At 50.3% G+C, this 5,799-nt stretch overlaps 1 pseudogene; it reads left to right on the top strand.

Annotated features, from left to right (window-relative positions):
• The first annotated feature begins 1,556 nt into the window (after positions 1-1,556).
• On the top strand, positions 1,557-3,024 carry LOC103596330 (annotated as a pseudogene).
• Positions 3,025-5,799: the final 2,775 nt, after the last annotated feature.

The following is a 5,799-nucleotide window of genomic DNA, read 5'->3' as shown; positions in this document are numbered from 1 at the left end:
TGCTGCCCTGGCTCCCTTATTCCCACTAGACTTTCCAAACAAGCTCAAATGGGTCAATGTCCCCAGTATGCACTGGACACCTGGTGTCCACCCCCTGACTCCTCATCGCATACCAGGCCCTCAGCCCAGCGAGCTCCCAGCCCTGGCCTCAGTTGCTCCCTTGCCCCCCATCCTCACCCCCACAGGCTGAGGTCCCTACATGCTCCACAGTTGGGCCCATCTGTGTTACAGCTTTTCAGATCAGCTCACTGACACTTCCAACTGCTTTCTCACTGCACAGAACAAGACCTTGATCCCTGGGGTCTCTGCCGAGGGCAGTGAGAGCAGGCAGTGAATTGTGAACCTGCCGAGTGTCAGGGCTTAAAGATACCTCAGAGAAAAACACACACAGCACCTTCATTTTATACATGGAGAAACTGAGGCTTGCGTGTTCATGACCTGAAGGACGGCATGTGGGCTCTCGGTCAGGAAAGAAGGAGCTCAGGGATGAGACTCCAGGAGACAGAGGCCTCTGAAGGTGGGGGAGGTGACAGAGCCCAAGCCTGGGGCCTTCTCACTTTGCCCAGACTGGATGTCCTCCCCCACCCACATGGCTCAGGGGCTGGGGGAGCCAGTCCAGAGGGAAGAGCACAGGGGTGCTGTGGCTGGCCCCCAGGAGGGTCAGCAAGGGCTGGAGATGGAGGACAGAGGAGCTGCTTCAACACACTGTGCACCCTGCAGGATGGGGCTGGGCAGGGGGCTCAGACCAGCTCAATGGAGGGGGGAGGGAAATCTGAGAAGGAAGATCGCCCAGTGTCCCGCCCACTGTCCCCTCTCTCTGACCTAGACAGCTGCACCACTGGCCTACCTCCTCCGCCCTCTCCCTGGCTGGGAGGGAATGGCCTTTGGGTGCTCTGAGCAAGCTCCACACTACCTTACCTTCCCCTGGTCCCTCTCTAAAGCCCCAGGGACCTACAGGACAGTCTGTTGAGCGCCACCCCCAGAATGCAGACACAGACCGCACTGAGACCTGCACCAGCACACTGGCCCTCGGTGACCCTAATGTGCAGGACAGTCATCCTGCAATCCCTCAGCCTGACTCCAAGGATGTGGTTGGTGTCCCTGTGGTCGCTCCAGATCTCACTGTCCCCCTCCCCTCCTCATCATCCTGTTATGCCTATGCTATTTGCTTGTCAAAACCTCAGTCCATTCATATTTCATAGGTGTTATTTAGACAGGTTGTTTGTAGCTGAGGCTCAGACTGCTATATTTGGCAGTTGGGCCACTGCCTTTTTGGGCACCTGGTGGGGAGGGGCTGGGGTGGCTGACTCCTACCCTAGGACCCCAGTGGAGCCAACAGTGGGCAGCCCCTCTACAGAGACCTGGATTTACACAGCAGCTGCCCCTGGAGCATGCCGGTCCCCTAAGTTCTTCCTAAGCCCAGGCCCCATGCCAGCTGATGCCCCAGGGAGGGGCTGGGTTAGGGTTCTACGCCCCCCTTCCTTCTCTGGCTCTGTAACTCTAAATGGGGCATTTTATCAAGTCCCCCTTTCCCTGCTGCACATCTATCTGCAGATATGGACCAAGTGCCTGAGGCCAGCTCTGATATGACCAGCTGTGTGACTTCGGTGGGTCATTCCCTCTCTCCCAGTCCCACTGAGAAATTCGAACTGCCACTCTTTCAGCTTCCGCCACCTACCAGCCTGCCTCCCTCCCGCTCCTAATGTCCTGGCATGCTAGAAGCATTTTTAGCGAGAAGCAGGACGACACGGTGGTTGAGAGCACGGCTGCATGCAGCATGCCCGTCTAGATCAGTGATGCTCCTTACTGGCTCCAGACCACAGGCAAGTAACCTCTGTCTCTGTGTCAGCCCCGTCTCTCAGAGGAGGACGGTGACAGGATGGCCTCACAGGCTGGGTGAAGATGAAAGAGTTGATCAAGTCCCAGAGCAGTGCCTGGGGGACAGCAGTGCTGTAGGAGCCTCGCTATTGCTATTAGCAGGGTCAGCTCAGCCCGAGGGCGGGTCCTTGTGGAGCTTGAGCCTTTTCATCCTCCTGACACTTGCCACTTCCCTCACCTCCACCTTCACAGCAGTCTTAGACACAAGACTGTGGTCTGTAGGGACCAGGCAGAGAGCCCAGGTGGTAAGATAATGTGGTGACCTAAGTTTAAATTCCAAATCTCTCACCCATCACCGGACCCGAAAGTTAGGAGCACATCTAGATGAGAAGCTGTCAGGCCCAGAGCACCTTTCTAAAGGCAAGCACCAGAATCATTCCCAAAGGAAACAATCTATGTTCACTGAGAAACAACTGCAAGGGCCAGCCCGGTGGCGCACTGCTACAGTGCGCCGCTTGGGAAACGCGGCGGCGCTCCCGCCGAGGGTTCGGATCCCACATGCAGACCGGCCGCTCTGGCTGAGCGAGGTGCGGGCGCGACACCGAGGGTTGCGATCCCGTTGCTGGTCCCAGTCCGGTGTGGGCGCGACACTGAGGGTTGCAATCCGTTGCCGGTCACGAAAGAAGACAAAAAGGAAAAAAAAAAAGAAACAACTGCAAGATTTGAAACTCTTGTTGGATAAGAACCCACATCCAGACCCCAGCCTTCAGAATGAAATGGCCTCAAAAATGAACATACACCCAACAGTGCTGCAGCTTTGGTTCAAGAACCACAGACTAAAACTCAGGAAAGCAAAACGCAAGCCTGTTCAACTACGAGCAGCAGCAACCATAGCAATCACCTGCAGAGGAAGTCAAGCCCAGTCCTGTCCAGAGGAATATGGACACACCACCCAGATCCCCTGGAGGTACTTATCTCGAAGCCCTAGTTTATACAGATCATCTGGCACCCTGATTCCAACTCAGTTTATGCCCCAACTTTAAGGTCCCCACAGACCACTCAGGCCACAAAATAGTCCATTTTGGTTGCTGCCAAGATCCTAACATATACCCCGTCTATCCCATTTTGGAATCCTGAGTTTGTCCTCCAAGCTTCAGTTCTGATTCTTTTGGTTCTTCATTTATACAAAGTAGAGAGAGAAGCTAGACACAAAAGGTCACATATTGCAACGATTTGTAACGATTCCCAAACAAGAGAATATTTTTCAGCAATACGGAATGAACTAGAGTTATACACAGCAACAAGAGGGGATTTCAAAAACATTAAGTGAAAGAAAAAGAGACACAAAAGGCTACCTACTGTATCATTCCATTTATATGAATTTCTAGAGCAGAAAAAACTATAGTAGCAAAAAGATTAGTGGCTGCCCACGTGGTGTCAAGAACTGAACAGAAAGAGTCACAAAACAAATTTATTGGGGTGGTTAAAAATGTTTCATGTCTTAATTAGGGTGGCAGTTACCTGGGTGTATAAATTCATCCAAACACATGGAACTGTACATCTAATGTCTATGCATTTTATTTTACATAAATTATACTTCAATTTAAAAAATATATAATATGGGGCTGGCCATTTAGCTCAGTTGGTAGCAGCACGGTGTTGGTAATACTAAGGTCAAGGGATTGGATCCCCTCACCGGCCAGCCACCAGAAGAAAAAAAAAATGTATATATATATATAGTGGGACTAGTAAAAATAAATAAATAAAAATAAATTCCAGACCTGCCAATTACAGTGACAGACAATGAGCAAACTGTGACTCTTGCGTCAAATCCAGCAAGCTGCCTATTTTTGTAAATTAAGTTTTGTTGGAAAACAGCCACACCCATCATTTATTTATCATCTATGGCTGCTTTTGCACTACAAGGACAGGGCTGAGTAGTTGCCACAGATACTGACTGTCAGCAACGTCTAAAATATTTACTATCTGGTGCTTTATGGGGGGAGTGGACTTGTGCTTTAGAGCGTTCCTGGTTTGGTGGGAAACTGTAGTGGGACATGTAAGGTCTCTTCCTCCCCTTCTGTCCCTCTGTCATTTGCTCACTCCCCAGCATGACCAGATGGTAAAACAAGGCCAAAACGGTGCTTAGGAAATACTAAATGATGCCAGTCCTACTTTCCAAAGTGGTACTTTGGGTCCCCCCACAGGATCAAGGGGCTGTCAAGCTGAAAAGCACAACGTTGCAGCAGCCACGTACACTGACTCAGCATTTTATTTCAGTACCTCTTTCCTCCTGGGAGCTAAGGACAAGGAATATGGATGATTTAACAAACACTCGTGTGCAATCAATGGTCTTGCTCAGGTAGGCACTGTTAACTGTGGTGAGGGAGAAAGAGGAAAAGAGGCCAGATGGCCAGCCACTTCTCTTTGCTAGGCGCTGTGCAAGGTGCCAAGTATACCCTGCCCCATTTAACCCTGAAGTCGGTATTATTACTACTCCACTTACAGTTGGGGAACTAAAGCCCAGAAAGCACTAAATAGCATGTGCAAATTCACATAGCTAGCAAGAGACTGTGCTCAATGGGTGTTTCTTCATCTTTTTTCCTTTATTGCCCCCTCCCTAGGAGGCTTTTTAAACATCTTTTCCTTAATGGCTCTCTCCCCTGAAATTTTAATACCATGTATACTCTGTATATCTGTGCCTTATTTATAATGAGACTAGGAACCAATTTTTGCCCCTTGAGGATGCATGAGCTAGATATTCTCCATCTGCCCCTCCAGGCCCACCGTCTACCTCCTCCCTGAGAAGCTGACCTCCCTGGACGGCATGATGGGGCTTCCTTGCCCTCTGGCTTCTGGATAGGTTCAGCCATGGTGGTGGTTTGGCGGTGGTGGTGGTGGTCTTTCTCCCCTCCAGCCGAAGGTCCCAGGGGTTTCTTCAGGCCTAGGGATGGCAGTGTTTCTCCTCACTTGCTGGCCATAAATGCCACATCATCTCTTATTGGTTTCCCTTAGCCCTTCCTACACCTTTATATATAATCATTTTATTATTAAACTCTCCTCGGTGATCCTCCTTATCATGCTATCTGTTTCCGGTCGGGACCCTAGCTGATCCAGAGGCCAATCCAAGGTTTGAGCCCGCATGTGCATGATGCTGAAAAGGCCCGCCCATGCCCGCACACTACACCACCACCTGGACCACGGGTCAGGATAAGTAAGTTCCAGCACCAGATCTGTCACTGACTTGCCATGAGAACTTAGCTGAGCCTCCTCCCTCCTCTGGGTCTCAGTTTCTCCACCTGTGACATGAAAGGGCTGGATGGCATGATCCAAATGTTCCCTCCAGCTCTGGGAGCAGAGGGCTCCTCAACAGCAACTGCTGGCTTTCTGGCTGACTCATTCCTGCCAAGTTTGAGAAGAATCCATTCCACAAATGCAGGCATAGAGCTTGACATAGGAACACATGTGTTCTGAGGTACAGATGGAAGTCCAGGGTGTCAGCAGTGTAAGCAGCCCAGGACCCAGGACAGGGATCCTGGTATTGAGCAAAGATGTGTGGGTCAGACTTGGAGTCTCCTCTGCAAACAAACTGCTGAGACAACACTGACTCCTCCCTGAGCAAAAGTGACCCAATCTGCTGTCCCTTGCTTGTGGAGAACCCTCTGAATCAATTCTCCATTCTATCAGCATTTCACTCAAGATGACCCACAAGTCTCTGAGGTATTCGTGGTAATATATTTTTGCCTGGTGGTTTGCAAATGGTCTTACTAGTTAATGGAACTATAAAAATTACTTCCATGAAAAGGTCAAGATAAATAAAGACAACTTCCATGCTCCCTGGACAACTAGCTTGATACCCAGCTAGGACAAAAGAAGGCTTAGGGGGTCAGGGAAAGGGTGGTAGCCTCCCAGAATTCTATGGTGTGGAGTACACTGACATTTATAAAGCAAATGTATTTCACAGGGCCTAGTTTCCAAAGC

Source organism: Galeopterus variegatus, unplaced genomic scaffold, assembly GCF_000696425.1.
Source record: "Galeopterus variegatus unplaced genomic scaffold, G_variegatus-3.0.2 Scaffold1985, whole genome shotgun sequence".
Taxonomy (NCBI): Eukaryota; Metazoa; Chordata; class Mammalia; order Dermoptera; family Cynocephalidae; genus Galeopterus; species Galeopterus variegatus.
Note: the sequence above shows the minus strand (reverse complement) of the source record. Positions and strands in the feature narration are given on the sequence as shown.